The sequence below is a fragment of the Hylaeus anthracinus genome, unplaced genomic scaffold, assembly GCF_026225885.1.
Source record: "Hylaeus anthracinus isolate JK02 unplaced genomic scaffold, UHH_iyHylAnth1.0_haploid 4, whole genome shotgun sequence".
Lineage (NCBI taxonomy): Eukaryota > Metazoa > Arthropoda > Insecta > Hymenoptera > Colletidae > Hylaeus > Hylaeus anthracinus.
In genome coordinates this window covers 7727197-7746527 of record NW_026535289.1, presented here as the reverse complement: position 1 = coordinate 7746527, position 19331 = coordinate 7727197, and the positions used below count along the sequence as shown (strand labels likewise).

General features: G+C 41.4%; 1 protein-coding gene across 1 annotated transcript in view; it reads right to left on the bottom strand.

Annotated features, from left to right (window-relative positions):
• Positions 1–19331, bottom strand: part of LOC128894947 (discoidin domain-containing receptor 2-like) — a 232764-nt gene that overhangs the window by 130581 nt on the left and 82852 nt on the right. Inside the window, exon 4 of the mRNA XM_054157062.1 lies at positions 10724–10776. The gene's annotated coding sequence lies outside the window, so the exon portion shown is untranslated. The remainder of the gene's footprint in view (positions 1–10723; positions 10777–19331) is intronic.

The window sequence follows — 19331 nt, the reverse complement described above, 5'->3', positions numbered from 1 at the left end:
GATTTCGATCAGGCTCGACGTATCGTTAGCACGAGGGTCACCACTCGAACGACTTTGATATCAAAGACGTATTCGCGTACCGTATCAAAGGACGCAAGTGCGGGGGAAGTAACGGCGAGATATCTCGAGCACGGTCGATCCATAGACTGTAGACCGATCCGGTGTTGTTCGTGGGGACAGTCGGAGGGAATTCTGGACCGTTAGGGCTCTCTGATACGACCATGCCACGAAATATCGCGCGATTGCCTGAGTTAGACCGGTTAGATTAGATGGACCTGGAGTAGAAACGATTAATCGCTTGACTCTTTGAAGTTGAGTGGGGTTGAAGTGCTCTATATTGTACTTAGCTCTTTGTAGGATATTTTTTACTTGTACATCGTGAGTATACAAGTTATTTTATAGTAAATAAAACACTTTATTCCATGTTTTATACATCGTTCAAAAGTTAAGAAGTACCTTTAGTGCTTCTGAGAGAACAGGTATAGCATAGCACTTTGAGATTGCATGAATAATCTGGACATTACAGTGCCACTGCTATTTATGTAATGTGTAGTTACCTCACTTACAACAATGTTTTCAAGGAATTTCTATGCACTCTACAGTATGCATTAACATTCTACATTAGCATAAACGTAAAATGCTTTATTTGCTGATGCCTTAATCCACATACAACCTAAAAAATATTCCCAACTGCCTTAAATATTCACTCATCGCTACGATGTACTCATCCGGCACCGAGTCTGTAATTTAAACGAGAACCTGTCACCAAAAACGACAGAAGTATTCCCCGTCTCTACTAAACGTTGTTTAATTATAAGAGCGTGGGTGGGGATAGCTAGACTATTAATTTCAGCCCGTCTCCCACGGCTACCAGCGATCGCGATTTCGACGAGCAATTCCGAATGCAAGATTACAGCTGTCGAAGCTCGAACGACTATTGCAAGTTGCATGGGCGAAGATTGCTAGCGGATTTAATGCTCGCCGTCCGTCCGGACCGATGTGGATATTCCATCATACCGTGCTCTCCCTATTATGGCTTTCGTTTTGTTCAATAGTCGACGAGAGCGACCATAATCCGTAATGATAAATAATTCTCGCGGCTGGTAAAATCCTTTCGAGCTTACGCTCGCCGATTATCATTTCTCTATCGACCACTGTGTGCCGCATTTACACGCAACCGTGATCTGCTCACGCATTAATCGATTCGTTTTGTACGATGATTCGACAGGAATGATGGAATAAAATATTTTTACGCGGATAACGTAGGGTTGGATGATCGTTTCTCATTCGGAGAATCCATCAAACGGCAGGGGAGCTAGCCAGATCGTGTTGCATGACGCATTAGGGAACGGTAGCAATCTTTCAGGGGTAGATAGACAATTCTGGGGAACTTTTAAGTATACGACTTCGAACTACCCTTTCTTATGCTTTCCATTCTTGACTATAGTACTAGGTATCAGTACTCGATTCGTAGAACGCGATCTATCGAACTGATCATGTGTACATAATTTAATATCGTGGTACTCAATGGATTTATTAATTCAATGATTTTCATAGCGAACAGTAACTACGTAATGGTGTTAAAATAAACGTAATTCCAGAAAATATCACTCTTAGGTGACACCCACGATTGCCAGGCTTTAAATGTGAAGTAGCTTTTCAGTTCCATTAGTCGAACTAAATTATCATTGAACAATAGAAATAGAAACTGTCAAATTTTAATTGGAAGTACAGCTTGGGAATGTAATATTAAAGACAAATTTAACAGTCTGAATCGAGCGTCCATTAATGTTTCCATTGATTCAATTCAATTACTAATCCAATTTAATATTTCATAGATAATTCTAAATTAAAAAATCGAAAGGTTGACGGAAGCTCAATCGGGGTTAACGAATTTGGTGTACGAATTGAATTTTAATCTCCATTTATAGAAACTCCGCCAGTTACGTATCGGGCTTCCAACAGCTACTTTTAAGAGGCTGCTGTTCAATGGTTACGTTTCAATTCAGGTCCTCGTATTCGGTTCGATAACCATCGCTGAACAAGAAGTTCCATTCCTACATCATCTCGATGCAACGCACTGTTTCAACGTGGCCTGATCGCATTAATTTTGTGGTAGAGATATTGTAATCGCCGCATCGCGACTACCTTGCATTATCGACAGGAGCTCCAGTTGCATTAACATCCACGCACATGCGCGAAGAGTTCCCACGTTACGCTTGTTCGTTATTAACGTTAAAAAAAAACTGAATCGATCGATGACCATTGCTGGACGAACATATCTGCGTCAATATTTAATTTGCAGGATGATCGTTCAACAGACTTATAGGGACTTGAAATTTCTTCCTTCTGAATGTACTTGTATTTCTACGCGAATAAAAATAGACCTTGATAACACCCCTGCACTAATTCGAGCATATTGATGCCGCGAAAATACAGTGTAACCAGAGGGCGAACCAAAGTGTATTAATGATTTCGCATTTTCCACAAGGGATCAGCCGCCAGTAATCCGTTATTTCGAGCTAGGTGAAATTCGGGATCCGATGGATACGTACCTACCGCGTGTGATGTACGCTTTAAAGTGCACTTCGGCCAACTTCGCGTTACGTTTGAACGTGCACGATAGATAGAAGAATTATTCCCGTTCTCGATTATATTTTCACGTCGTCCGACAGTTGATGGACGTCAAAGTAATGCGTTTAGGTGTTTTTCTTTGACACTTTCACTACCAAATAGTTTTATCGATTTAATCTATAAAAATGTTGACTTCTTTGACAATTAATATTTTTCACCAATTATATTAATTAGGATTAACTTCTGGTAGAAGATTTTGTCTTGCCATCCCACTTCTGTCATGATCTTGATTTTGCTTACAAAACCCATTTCTGCCAAATAAGATGAAGTATGTTTATTCGAATACGTTTCCTATGCAGATAGTACCTATTCTCCATTTCAAACGATGCCAGCTGGTCGAATATTTGCTTTTACGTCTCACAAAGGAAAACGAAAACCATGACGTTCCTATACGCCGATTGCTCGAAAGTATATTGTAGCGCGGAGGTTTTTTTTTGTTTCCCAGCCGACAGGCTTCTCGCGCTGATTGATTGTGACGAATAGCCTGTGTTGCCAGGACGTTTTCCCGCATGAACTGCCGTGTACGCATTCCGAACACACTCAGGACGAGCCCCAATTTAATCAGTCGTATATGCCACTGTGTTGTCACGCTGCAACCACTCATACCGCTCCCGCCGCTTTTGCAGGAACGTCCGCGCTGTATATTGTACGATAATATATTTCGCGAGTTAGCCAACGCTCCATTTCTGTTAGAAAATATTCCGTTGCCAGTCGCTAAAACACGGCGTCGAGAAACGCAATCGCGATTAATCCACTGTTTCAATGATAAACGTGTTCATAAGTTTTATTATTCATTATTCGTCTAGAGATGTGTTAAGAAAATGGAGTTTATCATTAATCCATTCAGATCTGCAGAACACTGATCAAGGTTGATAATTAATGACATTTATTTAATTATAATATATCATAAATACTTTGGCATTAATGCAACGCAACAGATTATAAGTGAAACATTCCAGCTGAACGTAGTTGAAATACTATTTTTGCTCTGTGAAATATTCCACGTTTTTACTGAAAATTTTAACTCATAATATAAAAGTATCTACATTTACACGAACTTCTATTTCATTCTACATTACATTTTTATTAACATCACCTGGAATTTCTTTCCTCTTATTATTTTTTATTCTGTGCACACTTTCGCATATAAAATTCCCAAATCTATTCCAATAATAATATGGAAATTTTATAGAGTGTGAAATTAGTGTGTAGAAGAAGAATTTAAACGACACGTACTCCAAAGGTTAACGCGTGTCTTGTACACAAGAACGCCACCTTCTTCGCGAAGGAACACTTGGATTGACATACAAATTAACTCTTTGAGAATGCTGGAAACCATTCGTGAATTACCGGGGAACGCTATTTCGCGGAGAATGTTTTAAATTCGCTCCGGGGAGAAGTGGCCTTTGAGCAAATCCTGTAGCAAGTTTTCCGACTCTCAGCCGGGTGAAAAATTGCAGAGCATCAACTTTCTAGAACAGAGGCGTGGGGAATATTTTTCACAGGAATTTTTGGAGAGCGAAATGCCACGGGTGGGCATTAAAAAAAAGGAACGAAGGAAAAAAACAACGCGAAGAATACGCTCGCGAGAGTTCCATTCCTTCGAACGCGGTAAATCTTTAATCTAAACAGTCAACGACACACTAACGGCAACGAACGACATCGTAACAAATGTAAAGCTCGTTTCTTACAAAACTATAGGCAGCGACCACCTCGCGGTGCGATAAATCGCTTTTACTGCGACACCTCGCCGACAATGTCCCGATACGAACGGGTCGTTGTAAGCTGCGACGATCGTCCAACCTTACAGGCCTTTTAACCTCGATAGTTTTCCATATTTCTTCGGGAAACGATCAACGATCGGATTAAACGTGATCCACACTGTGCCAAGCAAGAGTATAGGAAACGTCCCGCAACCTTTAGCCAGGTGAGAAAATTATCTATCCACTATGGAAAAATAGCCCCTATCCAAAGATCAAACTATCAATATAAATCTCGAAATTGAACCTGGAACAATGCCGCCTGAATAAATAAATAAATAAATCACGAATCTTCTCATCAATCCACAAACTAACCCCTTCGACGATAAGCTCCCGCGAACCGAGCAACGCGATTAAATTCAACGTCGCGCGTTTCATCCCCCAACAATATCCGACAAGTAAACGAAACAGAGAAACCCCGAAAAAGTTTCGGATAGTTTTGGCAAGCACGAAATGCATTCCAAGTGCACGGTTCGCGTGGCGAGGTGCGCACACGCGAGACTACGCGATATAACGCTCGACGAGAGGCGACGGTCGTCGTCGAGAGAGAAGAGGGACGAAAAAAAGAAGAAGAATGCAAGAAAAATTCTGCTCGCACGCTTAAAGTGTAGGGGGAAAAAATAGATGAACGTAAAATAAAAAAAACGCCGTTCGAGAAGCGAGGAACGCTTCAACTTTCTGGCAAGTTTTGAGTAGTCGGCCACTCGAGAAGTTTTTCAGCTGGCTGCTTTTCCGCCATCTCCATAGATTTTCCCGCTTTGCTCATCGGTAGACGGGGTCGCTGCAATTTGCGCTCGCAACATCGCTTCAATTATAGGACAGGCAGATTCACCGCTCATTAAAACCAACGAGAGGAAGGGGAGGACTTCTTTCCTTCCTCGTTCCCCCCGGACCCCCTTCCTGGACCACTCTTTCCGATTCCGAAGCGAACTTTCGTTCTTAACCTCGTTATTTCCGATACAGGACTTGATCGACTGCCTCCGAACAGACGCGAATTTATCTAAAATCGAAGTTTCCCCGAGAGCCACTCGAACAATAAGCATTCAGCCTTCCCCCCTACCTCACCCTTCGCATTATCCTTCTTCTGGAGCTTCCTTATTAACGTCGAATTAACCCAACGAAGACGTCTCTGTTTCAATGGGGTGAAATTTATTCAACGGTCTTGGAGAACCGTTAGTAGCGAAAAGAGTTTGCCATCTAGTTGCTGAAATTGTAATTCGAGGGTTGGTGGTTCGTTAGCGATGGTAAAATTAAAAATAGAAGTATTGGAGTCACCAATATTTAATTTGCTTTAAATAATAGAATTATTGTAATTCTGTACCTGAGTACAGAAAGGATGTTTGCTCTAATGTCAAATTAACCCCTTTGGCCTACAACCACGAGTGAGACTCGTGACACTTCGTTCGGAATTCCTAGCTTCCTGTTTATTATGGCCCGAACAATCGGGAGATAGCGTGTAGGTCAAGGGATTGAATCTCATACAGTCAAAAACTATTTTTATGAATTATAAAAAGTGTTGGTTCTCCCACAGCAATTTTGTTCACGTTGATAGAGTCTTGACCCGATTCAACGACGCCGATCGGTTTCACGGACAACGACCTACGCGAGATATAAATGTCTACCGCTGGGAGTAATTCGTTAGGACTCCTTATCGGTTTTATTTCACAAACCCGCATCGTTTTCATTAATATGAAATACAACGTGTTCGTGGTTCGATCGGTTTAATGAACGCTATCGAAATTGCGCGTACGCGTAGCCTGTAACGCATCGTAAATATTAGGATGCCATTCTGTAATGTTCGCTTACTACTGGGAATAATACGTTGACTCCTGCGTTCACGCAGATTCCATCGCCGTTATCGGAACATCCAACGATCGCGACGGGGTATATTCGTTAATATTTCAATAAAATATAGTGATTGTTCCAGCATACATTTTCAGTATATCGAAGTCACCAGTCTCGGTGACGATGAACGCGATAAATACAGCTTCGATGAAGTCGCTTAAAGAAGGGATACAGAAGAAATCGGGGTGGGAGAGGGTGGTGGAAAAGAGGGTGAGTCTTTAGGTAAAAGTACATCGAAAGTGAAGAATAACATTTTTTTATGGGAGGCACCTGTGCCAAGAATAATCGATTCTGAAAACTCATGATGTATCCAGCGCGTCTGACCATTACGCGCTGTTTCTACTTGCGTTAGAGACGAAGCGAGCTATCGACTAAAGATAGTCACCGAACGGAATCAGCATCGCAACTATGAGACCATAATCACCGAGATTGGACCGAAATGGCTGATCTCCGTCTCCACTCGAAACAAGGTACGATCCACCTGACAAGTCTCACCTGTATCGCTGACAAATCGAACTCTTCCACGGGTCCAGTCAACGAAAGATAACGACGAGGTTGAACGCGAACGTCGAGACGGCAGCATGATGCACGGCATCGCGAGCGAAATATCGATCGAGCAATTATTCTCATGTGAGTTACGACGGGCAACGATCGTGAATTAGATTAAGCCGGTGACACATGGTGATATGAGTTACGGGATCGTGTCCAACGTAGACCAAACTGGCGCGGAGATAATATGGGAAACGAGGAGTGTACCATCCTATCTCATCCTTTCTCCCTCTTTCACCCCTGGCATTCACACACTCTCTCTCTCTCTCTTTTTCTCTCTCACCTATATATACGTCTCTCTCCCTCGCCCTCTCTTCGAACTGTGCGGTGTATAAGCGGATACCTCAGTCGGGTCAGCAAGATTAGCCGGATCATCATGGAAGCACGAAGCGGCTACGATACCAGTGATCTGTTTTGAATACGAATTAACGATTGCTTTTGTAAAATGTCATGGCTGTTTCGATGGGATCCACCGTCACGCTGTTCCACGGCTCGCCAGACATCTTTCGCTCGTCTCGTGGATCACTGACCGTGCAATGGAACTGGGTCACAATAGGATTGGCAGAATCATCGAAGAAACACGGAACGACGTCGGGACAAATGCGCTTTCAATCGTCACTGAAATACACTTTTTTCCTGAGATGAGGGTTTGGATATATTTGAAAATTTTAAAGTTAATCGTTGAGAAAAGCTAGTGATTCCATTGAATTTAATAGTGTATAAAACAAACTTGTGTTCACGGAAATGTTTAGGCCTTCTATATTATTCCTTCATTTAAATTTAACACTAAACCTACCACGACCGGTCAAATCACCATTTTTTTAATCTTTGTATACAGTTCTTATATGCTGTGTATGAATTATACACTGTATACGATTGATTCATGCATTATTCAAGTTAGCTCCACGTAAAGTATTTTTCCATTTAATTGAATAAAGCATCTTTGGGACCAGTCATTTGTCCCATCACGGCAGAAGTAGTTACAAATGAATGTTAGTAGGTTTAGTGTTGACATCAGTAGATAGAATGTGACTTAAATAGATGAAAAATTTACGTATCGTCTTTTTATAAATATATATAAAAATCTATAGGAGGAACAAATCTCAACAATTAATTTTTCTGCACCACACACCGTAATGGTTCCCAAACGGTCGAAATTGTTGTCGTTCCTATACCAAGGCAACATTCCTCGTTGAATTGTGTTAAATGAAATTTTTCATCGCGATCTACCCAGAGGACTCCCGGGTGATTGGAACCGCGCGGAATGTGATGAGCCGATTGAAGAGTAGTTCGCGGCTCTTCATATCCGTAACTCGCAGAACCACCGACAAGTTACGTAAATTGAGAGACCATGCTTGGTCGTCCTCCTCGTGAAACGATTCCCGTTGAAAATCAGAATTCGCGTTCGGGGAGATTGAAATCCGCAGTTTGAACCACTTCCGCGGCAGCCCGAGCATGAAACGCCCGAGCAACTTTAAAATAAACCAGCAACACAGACGAACCGAACTTCATTAATTACTCGTTTCTAGTAGTGCGCGGGGAGGGCGACATCGTGCCGCCATTTTCCAAAACATGAGTCGAATGGATCTGAATAGACCGGGGCTGCGCCGTAGGCTCCCGTGAAAAGACCTCGCTGCGACATTCATCACGAAAATTCAAGTCGCGAGTCGTTCGAGAGGAAAATCTTCCGGAGCCGCAGATTGCGCGCCGAATCGTCCCGAAATGGAAACCGAACATACTCTTATCGTCGTACATCGTTCCGCCAGAAGGAATTATTTTTAGATCCTCTTCCATTCGGAAGATTACGCAGCAATTAGTTTATGATAGATGAAGTTTAAAAATGTAGAGTCAGATTGAAAAGTATGACATTTATATAACGTTGAAACGCCAAGACTGGGTCAAATGAATTGATCTTGGTTGCCTATTGAACATGAGATTAAGTAAACAATTGTGGAACCGAGGATCAATTCTTCGCGCTAAGATAAGTATAAAAGATTCTTTACCATTTTGCAATCTTGAACTTTATTACTTCTGGCGCGCGTCATTCATATCTCAGTCAGCTGACTGCACATGCACGCGTTCGTGCGTCCACGGATGAAGCTTCAACTGCTTGTATCTTAATAAGAAAGCGTCGGATTTCAACACAGAACAGGTATTTTCGATCCATTTTGTCGCGAAGAATCGATTACCGAAGAAAGATTCCACATGTTCTACATAAAAATGCATGAATACTTCATCAACCGTTCAATAAGCTTTATCCAGAATCCTGCGACGAATCCAAGAGTCAGCCAAATTTGTTGGGGATCGACGTCGATAATTTGTTCCGACCTATCGATCAGCGTGGAGGAAAACCGGGTGCCGTTCGTTCTTGCGTCATAAATCAGCCTCGGCCCGGGTAAACCGAGGAGGACTTCGACGATTAGACTCGTCGGCCGAAAGTTGGCCAACTTTCTTCCTTCCCAATCTCCCTCGCCACCTTCTTCCGATGTTCGTTTAACTATGCGACCATACGGCCTGGCGAAGCTTCTGGAACGTGCTCCGTTCGGAGATCGAGAATGAGATGCGCAAGGTGAGAAATGAAATGAGACAGTCGAGAAGGAAATCAGGAAGAAAAAAATAGTTTCGCGTTGCTCCTTTTTTCTTCCGGGTCAACTGAAGCTTCTTTCTTCCAGAAGTAGCTGCCACTGCGCGAGATAAAAGAGGTGAGAACTTTTTGACTTCATTTCATAATATACCCAAGACGCCGCGGATCATCCATAATTGGCCTGATAGACGGACTTTTATTGGCCAGGTGACGTTAATATTCTTTTAACAAAATTGAATAATGATAGTGCCCAGGGTGTGGCAATTTTTTCCAGTATTTCTTTCAACCACAACTTCTTCCATTCGAAACGTTTTGAAAATATTGCTTTCTTGTTTAGCTAACTTCAAAGCGATATTAAAAATGGTATATAAAATGAATTCTAATCTATATTCAGCGAGTGCTAAATATACAGATATTTTGCATCACAGGATTCTCTCCTCGCACAAAAGGAATACTGATTTCCGTTCCTGGAGTCGCGTTTCCTCGTACTTGGGTCTCAATGCTCCTCGTAATTCCGTTTTGATAGGGAATATTAAACGACATTCTTTCGAATTACCGTTCCGTAGAAGGTGGATTTTACTTTGTCCTCGTTTAGTCAGCAGCGGCCTGAATAATCTCCAGAGCGGCCGTTGGAGTCTCTTTCTTCCAGTTTTCCCTGCTTTGTCCCGTCGGTACTGCTTGCCGCTTTGTAGCGAATTCAGTGCGCAGCAGTTGACGTTTCAGAAAAATAGTCGGCGAAAGTGCATGCGAAACGGCGTACGCCTACTAAACAAAAAAATGAGGGGAACAAATGGCAAAGGAGACGACGAAAATTCTACGTACAACTTGTTGTACGGCCTCAATCGGCAGGCAAGGTGCGGCGTCCGGTTAGGCGGATGGCGATTCAATTAAAATTAGATTAAAACGTTTCCATAGGACGACAATTTTATCTCAGAAGTTAGAATCTCATCGATAGCATTGGATGGTGCCATTAACAAGAAATATTTAAGAAAAATTAAATTTTGGAATATTTTGTTGCATTAATTCACTGGCACGCAAATGTAATTTTTATTCGGAACTGTTTTCGGTATGTTTCGTTAGTTAAGAATTCTGTAGTGATGTAAATATTTTGTGTGAAATGAAGATGTAACGCATGATGGAAGCTAGCATAAGATTATTACACGAGTGCCGCTGGTATAGTGCACTTAGGATACAACGGATGCATCATGGACCAAAATGTTTAGTTGAACATGTTACAAGAGAATTTGCACGATAATGTAATGAAATTGGGTCTCGAAGATACATTTATCTTCAAGTACAGACAATGATGCACGTACTTCACGAATAAATAGGGAGTGGTTATTCAACGTACCGAAACAGCTTCATATACAGCTACAATCGCCGGGTGTGAATTCCATTGAATACCTGTGGAATTAAACAATTCTATTACCAACACACAATATAAACAGTAGAACAGAATAAGGAAACAGTATTAATTATAAATGCGTAGGTGGTATCTAAGATGAATGAAATTTACGTTACATAAACAAGCGTGGAGCGTGTCGAAAAGTTTTTAATTCTATAGAATATTCAATATACGAAACAAAAAAATTGTCTGATGAGCCTGCACATTGTACTGTGTGTACCATAATTACAATCAGAAGGTTAGCTGGGTTATTAAGACAAGAAAATCTACAAACAAACGGAAAATATATATATGTATACATCTCAGTACGCAAATTGCAATAAAAAGTGGTCACACTCGATCAAAAACAATAGGTGTAAAATGATGAAACAATTAAATGCAGCAAAGGAAGCGAATTCAATTTCACTGTCACATTGTCCCGTTACAAATAATTGTATATATACATTTAAATGGAACGTAGCGTGGAAGTATAAACGTTTTGCCACGGCGCGGCGTCGCGAAGAGATGGGTCGAGGAACCCCGCAAGATTAAAATCACAGGAAAATCTCGTTCCGCGTGTTCCTCGATTAAAGCGAATTAAAACGAAAGCTACACCGCGTTTATTCTCGCGCGAGAATGCTTTCTGCGCTCAGTTTCCGCGGATGGCTGTTTTACATTTTAATTGACCAAACAAATTACCCGAACCGGTCGTGTCAAAGCAGTTATTCATGGTCGCCCACGCCCCTCGACGAAAATCACCGATCAGGGGTCCACTAATTTCGCGAAGGCCATTTCCGTCCGAATCGCATTAAATTGCATAGATAAATTGCGGCTCGTTCACGTGAAATTCCAAGTATGAACGAACGAGTCTTTTATTCGTCGACACTTTCTGTACCTTCTTTGCTCTTTTTATTTACCTCGTTCCGTTCTAGTAACTGTCTTGCTTATTTTAACCTAACTGTTTGTGTTAGTTTTGTGCTGTCTAGCGCGCGAGCGCATGTATCACGTGCGGGAGCACGCGCGCGCACCCAGAGGTAAACAAACCCCAGCATAAAAGCATAAAATCTTTAGATTTAGTCAATGTAATTCCACAGAATTTTATGAAGAACCTTTAAAAACTTGGACTAATGGTGGAATTTTACTAATACTTTCCAAATATTTGGAAGATTATGCAAGAGACTTCCAATACGACGATTTTGTCATCACAAGTCTATTGTATCATTTTCAGTATACCTTTTGGTAACTGGAAATTGGATAATGAGTAATTAATCAGTTACTTGTAAAATATAGCATGAATAGGCACCGCCACATACGATAGCACACTTGTATTTCCCGAATTCCATTTTCGGGAATCGGTGAATCGAATTAAATTGTATAACTTACGATCCACTGTTCAAGTGAAATTCCAAGTATGAATGGACATTTGGGGGTTCATCGACGCTGTCAACGCTATCGGGGCGATTCGCGCTGGATGACCTGCGATGGGAGCTCGTAAAATCGTCGAAAGATCCCTCCGATAAGCAATGTTTTCCAATTTCCGCCACGATCGGTCAGACCACGGATCTAGATGATGCTCGCCGATAACTCGAGAATGCCCGTCCCATAAAGAAGCTGTTTTGTTCACGCTCGATCATAACTGCGAACGCTATTGACGCCTGCTCGATTCGATTGCTTCGAAGGCTAGGGCGATAAGAATCTGTTGTGTGCAGTTACGTTTAAAACATCACCGAGATTTCCTTTTTCCCAGCTGTTGAAAAAGAAATAAAAAAGAACTTGAAGTTTAGCATTCGTAACTTAAAAATTCCCATTTCTCAAATGTTTGACTTTATAGCTCTCTTTCAGTCTCTCTCTCGACACCTTTCAGTCGCACCAAATGAGCTGGGAATTACAAGCATGTATTAGAAAGCGAATCGAAAAATGCTTGCTTTCCATTTTCTTTATTTGTAAATTATTACCTTTAATGTAGACGATCGCTTTCTGAACTTTATCCTTTGATGTTGGAACATACAGAAAGTTCAGTTTTACAACATTATCAATTTCTTTCCAGCACTGTTCTCATACCTTGAAGCATTGAAAAAAATGTAAATCAAGGAATCAATGTTCGTTTATCTTCAAGCAGTATAGATCTCACAATTTTCTTTTCAGTTTCACACGCTTACTCGAGTTTCTTTTACGACGACGAAGCGTTTGCGCGTCGTTCGAGCGAAAGTATTCACGGAGAAGGTAACGAGCACTCGTGACAAAGCATGCATCTCCTTGCCGGTGTTATAGTTAATTTTCAAGTCGTACAACGGTGGCCGGGTTTCACTCGCCGATGACGCTAAAACGACACCGCCCGCAGCAACCCTCGGCTTCGTTTACGGTTGATGCTTAAGTCGCGAGAGATGCCCTCGTTATCTCTCACCGGATATGTTTACGAAGCGGGCGAACTATCTTTCATCTTGAACGTTCCCCGTCTTTTCGTCGTTTCCACGCTTTGATTAATCTCTGAGGCGAATCACGGCAAGGTTTGGCTATACCTGATTCGAGTTGCCACAGTGATGGGTCCTCCAGTGCCTGTAAATTGGGCAATTCAACCCTGTATCTGGGTAACTGCATGTATTAACCTTTTATAGTCGAACATTTTCTCATCTAAAGGTTGAGCGGTAAACTTTGTCAGTGGCTTTGATGAGTGCTTCGAGTACAACCAATTAACTCTCACCTTCTGGTCCAAAACATGACAATGTTCGATAGTGATCCTTTTCCAAGCAAATTATTAATCTGTGTTGAATTTGACTTGTCTAATAATTATTTATAATTATTTCAAATTAATTTCTGTTTTCGTCAGCCACATTTTAAAAGACGAAGCCTTCAAGAATGAATTCTAGGAAACAGATGACATCTCGAGACACTTCTTCTGCCCCAAAAAGAGCGTAAATATTCAAGATCGTCGTGATGAATGTACCCTGTGTAGTGCGATATTGAATCTGTGCTCTATTGAAGGTATGAATCGCCCTCTTTCGGGATCTGTGTTCCACTTTACAGGAGGCGTAGATTTCCATTCTGCAGAGAATCCATACATTCAGATTTCAGAGGGAAACCTTCGAAGATTCATTTTCTATCCTCGGGTTCGAGTGCCGTAGAAATTGTGAATCCGCTATAACAGTAGCTATCGAGTGTATCGAAATCGCATATCCCTTTACAGAAAGTCGCAGATTTGACTTTCATAGGAATTATCGGTGGGCGTTTTATAATAATCTTCAACCTCTTTCGCTGAAAGTATGGACCGGGGTGCCGCGATAATCGTACATCTCTGCTCATCATAAATTCTAGATACCCGTCTAGGGGTGCTATACATTTGGATTCAACGGAACACCCTAGGTCCGCCTTCTGCAAAAAATCAGGGATTCGTATTCTACTGAAATCGTGAGCTCGTGTTCTACGGAAGTGATATATACATCCCCTGTTCCGCACAAGAGCAGTAAATCCTAACTCTACGGAAATTCTAAGACCCATACTCTAGCGAATCCTCCGGGGCGCGTTTATGAAACTAATATTGAATTGCCCCATAATTATTTGTCGCGTTACGAAAGCAGTTTACGAAATTAAATAATCTTTATTTCAACCAATCGCTAGATTTCTGACAGGATAAGTCTATCCCTCTCTCAATGCTTAGGAAGTAACTGTTAAGTGTAAACTGTTAAGTCTGTTAATTTGTACCCAAATATAAATATCAACAAATTTCAATCAAGGTCTAAACTTCCTAATTTTATCTTTCAGTACGTGATCGCAACACACGTTTCGCTCTCAATAGAATCGGTACAGAGAAATGCAATTGCACCGAATGCGCCAGTTTGATGACGCGCTTCGAGGCACTCGAGGAAACGGATGCACAAATCTGCACCGAGCCAATGACCACGAGCGTGTACAAGTTTGCAGCAGAACATTAATGCTATACGGGTCGCCAAATCAAACAATGCTCGGAATCAAGAGGAACGAGCGGAATTAGATAACGGTGCCTTCTGCGCGATCCGCTATTGAGGGAGTAATGTTATTGGAAGCCAGTGAATCAAAAGTTGCGCCGTTCCGACGTGTTTCCGTGGGACGCGCCGCAGCTGACTTCGGGGGTTCGTTTGAAACGCAAATGCGGATGATCGGTGGCTCCCTTTCGGGCTGAACTTTCGTTACAGTCGTCGCGAGGTGACATTTTTTTCATTAATACAAATGGAACCAACCGGGAGGTGAATTCATGTTGAAGGAGTTCGGAGCTGTGTCTTTCTCATGAATTTTGTAGAAACCGTAAATTGTGATTATTGTCTTCTCGTATTATGAACTGATGTTTCTTACTTTATTTAGGAAATATGTTGACGTCACGCTACTGCACGAAAAGAAAATCAGATTGGGGTGCATAGAGAACTTCCTCATGTTTGATCACTACTAAGATTCTCACGAGTTCTTTAACCTCAACTATTATTTATTTATTAACATCAGCTATTTTTGCTTTTTAACTCAATAATTTTTGAAATACTTCTTACACTTTTAGACGGCCAACAAAATTATCTAATTGAAGTATTTTAGCCTACTGGTTCTAACATGTACAAACACGTGTATCTAACGACGACTAATAAAATAAACCGTAGAGTGTCTCTCGCGCAATTCGAGTGGAAAGTAATGTTACTTAGAGTCGAGGATCATTGAACAATACCGTGCTCGCGTCGCAGATCGTTCCGCGTTCCTCGGGGATGCGTATTCGTGATTATAGCGGAGGGCGAGCGCATAGTTGTCGACTTCTTCAAGCAAGTCGAAGGAGTCGCTTGCCCTTTGGGCGCAATCACAGTCTCAGAAAACGGGGTGGACGTAAACCGAGGGGCAATAAAGGTGGATTAACGATCAATTTGTTAGCCAAGTCGCGTAAATGTCGAAGCAGCTGTAAGGTAATGAAATTAACATGACGGCGAACGTTAAACCGCGTAAAAAACATCAAACGGGTACCATGATACGTCAAACGACGCAGATTTTTTTCACGTAACCGCACTGCCGCAATAAACTCGTACTGATAATTTATATCCGTTCTAACCTAAACCAGAAGACATATAAATGTTTCTAAATAATTATGTTCGTGCTGACTAACTGGATTTACAATTCCGCTTTTTGGTTCAGAGGCATCAATTATAATTTGATGTGTATTTTAAGGAATCTGAAAATTGCGTGGTTCACATGTCCCATTACCATTATGGCCGGTCATTGCACACCAGAGTTACAACGAAATGTTTGGAAAAATTAATATTTATGTAGTTACGCTAACGATCGTATAAAACAGCGAAAACCTGCCTAGTTTTCCAATTAATATTTCCCATGAATGATCTTGAGCGCTATTAACTTGGAAAGTAATTTTAACAGCTCGTTATCGACGATCTCGTTAACCCTCTAATCGCGAAACTTCAAGTAAAAAAAAGACCATCTGACCGCTGAATCTCTCAGAAACATGTTTTCATCGATAGCCTAAAAAATAGAAGAGAACATTAACTCGTCTGCGGTTAAAATTAATTTCCCTCTAAAATGGGTTTCGTTGGAAGCTTTGCTTCTCATCCTTTCATTTTAATAAAGAGTTTTCATGATAGATTAAAATAGCCGTGTTACGGATAAATATTAAATTTCTAAACTCCTACAAATTTCAAGTCGATTGCTCCATTATTTCTTGGATTATCGTGTTCACCAGTTTAGGTTCGCAATCGCCAAATCCATTTACGACACGTTCTCGTATTCCTGAAATTTTTACGAACGATGTTAGAGGTGTGCTTCAGATACCGTGTACTTTATAAGAACACGAAGAGAATCGATTCCTTCCATTCGAGAGCAGAGGAAACCCTTTTAGCATCAGAAATCCAGCGAACGTTCGAGCCTTGCTTTCATTTCCGCGGTCGGTTCGATGGTGAAACAACCGGATTAAGTAATCTCGTTTCCAGGATTTTAAGGGGGCGAGAAATCCGCCGCGGGTCCCGTCGATGGCAGACAGGCAGGGGCTTAGACATACCCCGCCGGAAGAAAGCGGAGGCTTTTGTGTAACGAGAGACTCCGGAGCCGTGGATAGAACTTTTCAACGTCATTCCAGGAGAGCATCTGCAGAAAACGCAGGAACTTCTCGAGTTCCGAACAAATCATTTCTAGATTAACCGCAGGGACACGATGTTGGCGGGTTCAATCTTCCGCCTTCGCTCTATCCATTCTCAGAGATTGATTCGTGCGATAACGAAGTTCTACTTTCTCATGAAACAATTTTCTTGTAGTATAGCCAAAGTAAATAAAATCTTTATCGAGGTGGCGAGTAAGATTTTTAATTAGTGAGTAAATTATATCGATGGACAATGCCATATGAATATTATTGTATTAACGGTACGTTTGTCCTGAATATAATAAAGACCTGACGGTAAAGAAATTATAATTCCTCCGAGAAGGAAATTGAATCGTTGTTCTTTGCCTTGATCCGCGCCAGTACGATCTACTGTACAATGTAAAAAACTTTCATGTTCGAACCAATAAATTCTGATGTACGAGAAAAACCTGTCAAATCGAAAAAAAAGCGATTTTCTGTGACGGTTTTGTCGGGGATCGAATCGGATACGACGTTTAAAAGGAACGAATCGAGGTGTCGGAACGCGTCTGAAATTCCGTTCAGATTGCCAGCGACGTTTCGAACGCGTTTCGCTCGGAGCCACATTAATTCTTCGCGGACTGGGTTAAAGTTAATTAAATTGCGACGTATATCATCGTACGTCGCAGCGCGACCTGCGGTCGGGAACGCTGACTGCACGTGGCAAGTGTAACTTTTAGAATGTATAAATTGTCATGGTACGCAGGCATATTAAGTTACGAATTTAACGTGTGTCGAATGGCGTTTAAATTCTCATCTTTGCGGGAAATCAGAGCCTGCTGAACTTGGAAATACAGGTCAATGGAAATTGAACGAAATCTAATAAATAGGTATACTTATCGTTAGATAGCCTCAAACAGTTCTTTCTGCTTATCTAAAATCGTCGCACTTCCCGTATGACGCATGGCGAACCCCGCGCAGGACACATTTAGAATTATTCAAGCCATAACTCATTACAATTTATCGTTCACCCCTTCCTTGTAGCAATAAAAACTCACGCAGCTATTCGTATCACTATTATCTCAAAATGTTAATTATCCTCCCACACGCAATAAGAATAACCCGTAACTTTCAATGCGTTCAACCGTGCAACACTTCTTGAACCAAATTTATTACTCAATCTACCTACATACATTTAATACCATTCATTGGAAACTAGTTAAACGTTCGTTTAATGTTAATAACTAGAGCAAATACTCTAATTAAAATATAGATACCACACAGAACGTAGTTAATCTTCAACGGCGCGACGTCCCCATGTTCCTCGAGCAAAATGAAAGCTCTAAGGATCCTAAGGATTGGTTGCCGACGGGCCATTACGAAAACCACTGGCAAGTCTACGATCGTTTAAGAGCAATAACATCAGCGAATGAGCTCGTCGATTATAGGCTGCTCGTCTGCGCTCGGTAAATGGGGCTCGTTTCCAGAGAGGGGAAAACAGGGAGTCGAGTGACGCATGCAAATCGGCTGGGCGTTGCTTTTAAATCAATGTTTTCGCGCGTCGCAGGGCCACGCTGCTTGCGTGAGGCCGGTTTTCCTGGAGAAAAACAACTGGGGTCCTGACGATTCCAGCAAAATTTTCGTGTAGGTAGGGGAATTAAGGGGAAGCCAGGAGGGAACGATTCGTGCCTAATCATCGGTAGTAAAACGCCCTGTATTTAGAGTATTTTATAAAGAACACAGGATCGCGTGATCCAGTCGTCCCCGTTTTCCCCTCGTGGTTGCCTATGGAAAGGACTGAGCAATAGTTGTGGGATTATCGTTAGACAGAAATAGTAATTGGAGGGTCGTTTTTTTTTTTTAATTATTTGTTTAAGGTCGCATCAACGTTTAGGTTACTAGCGATCACATTTGACAGAGCGACTATAATTGTTTATGTATCCTCATATTTGGACCAATAAATTGTGTGTGTCCAATGCGTTCGCAAATTTATAAAACTCGGCCGTGTCGTTTAGTACTAATCCTGGATCCGCCATTTTGAATTTCTAAATTCTGAGTTTAGATTTGGGATCAGCGACATCAAAAACTCCTATATACCAAATTTCATCCAAATCAAATGAATTTTCTATTTTGGTCCTCTATATTGTATCCGCCATTTTGAATCACTAAATTTTGAGTTCAGATTTGGAATCAGCGACCTCAAAAACCTTTGTATACCCGTCAAAATCGGTCGTCAGGAAAGATGGATATAAATGTTTCTCTTTCAATGAACTTTGAGGAATTTTCCAACCAGGAAATACTACAATGTTTACTATTATGGCAAGGAATTTAGAGGGGTGGGCCATTCAGGAAATACTACAATGTTTACTAGTATTTCTCGGAATTGGAACGGCCTTGCAATGACGCTATATGTATATATATGTAAGTCACAGCGCCTGTCAGTCATTTAAAATTGTCGTTAAAATCGTCCGATTCGATTCTAACAAAAAGCAAATTAAAAGGTAG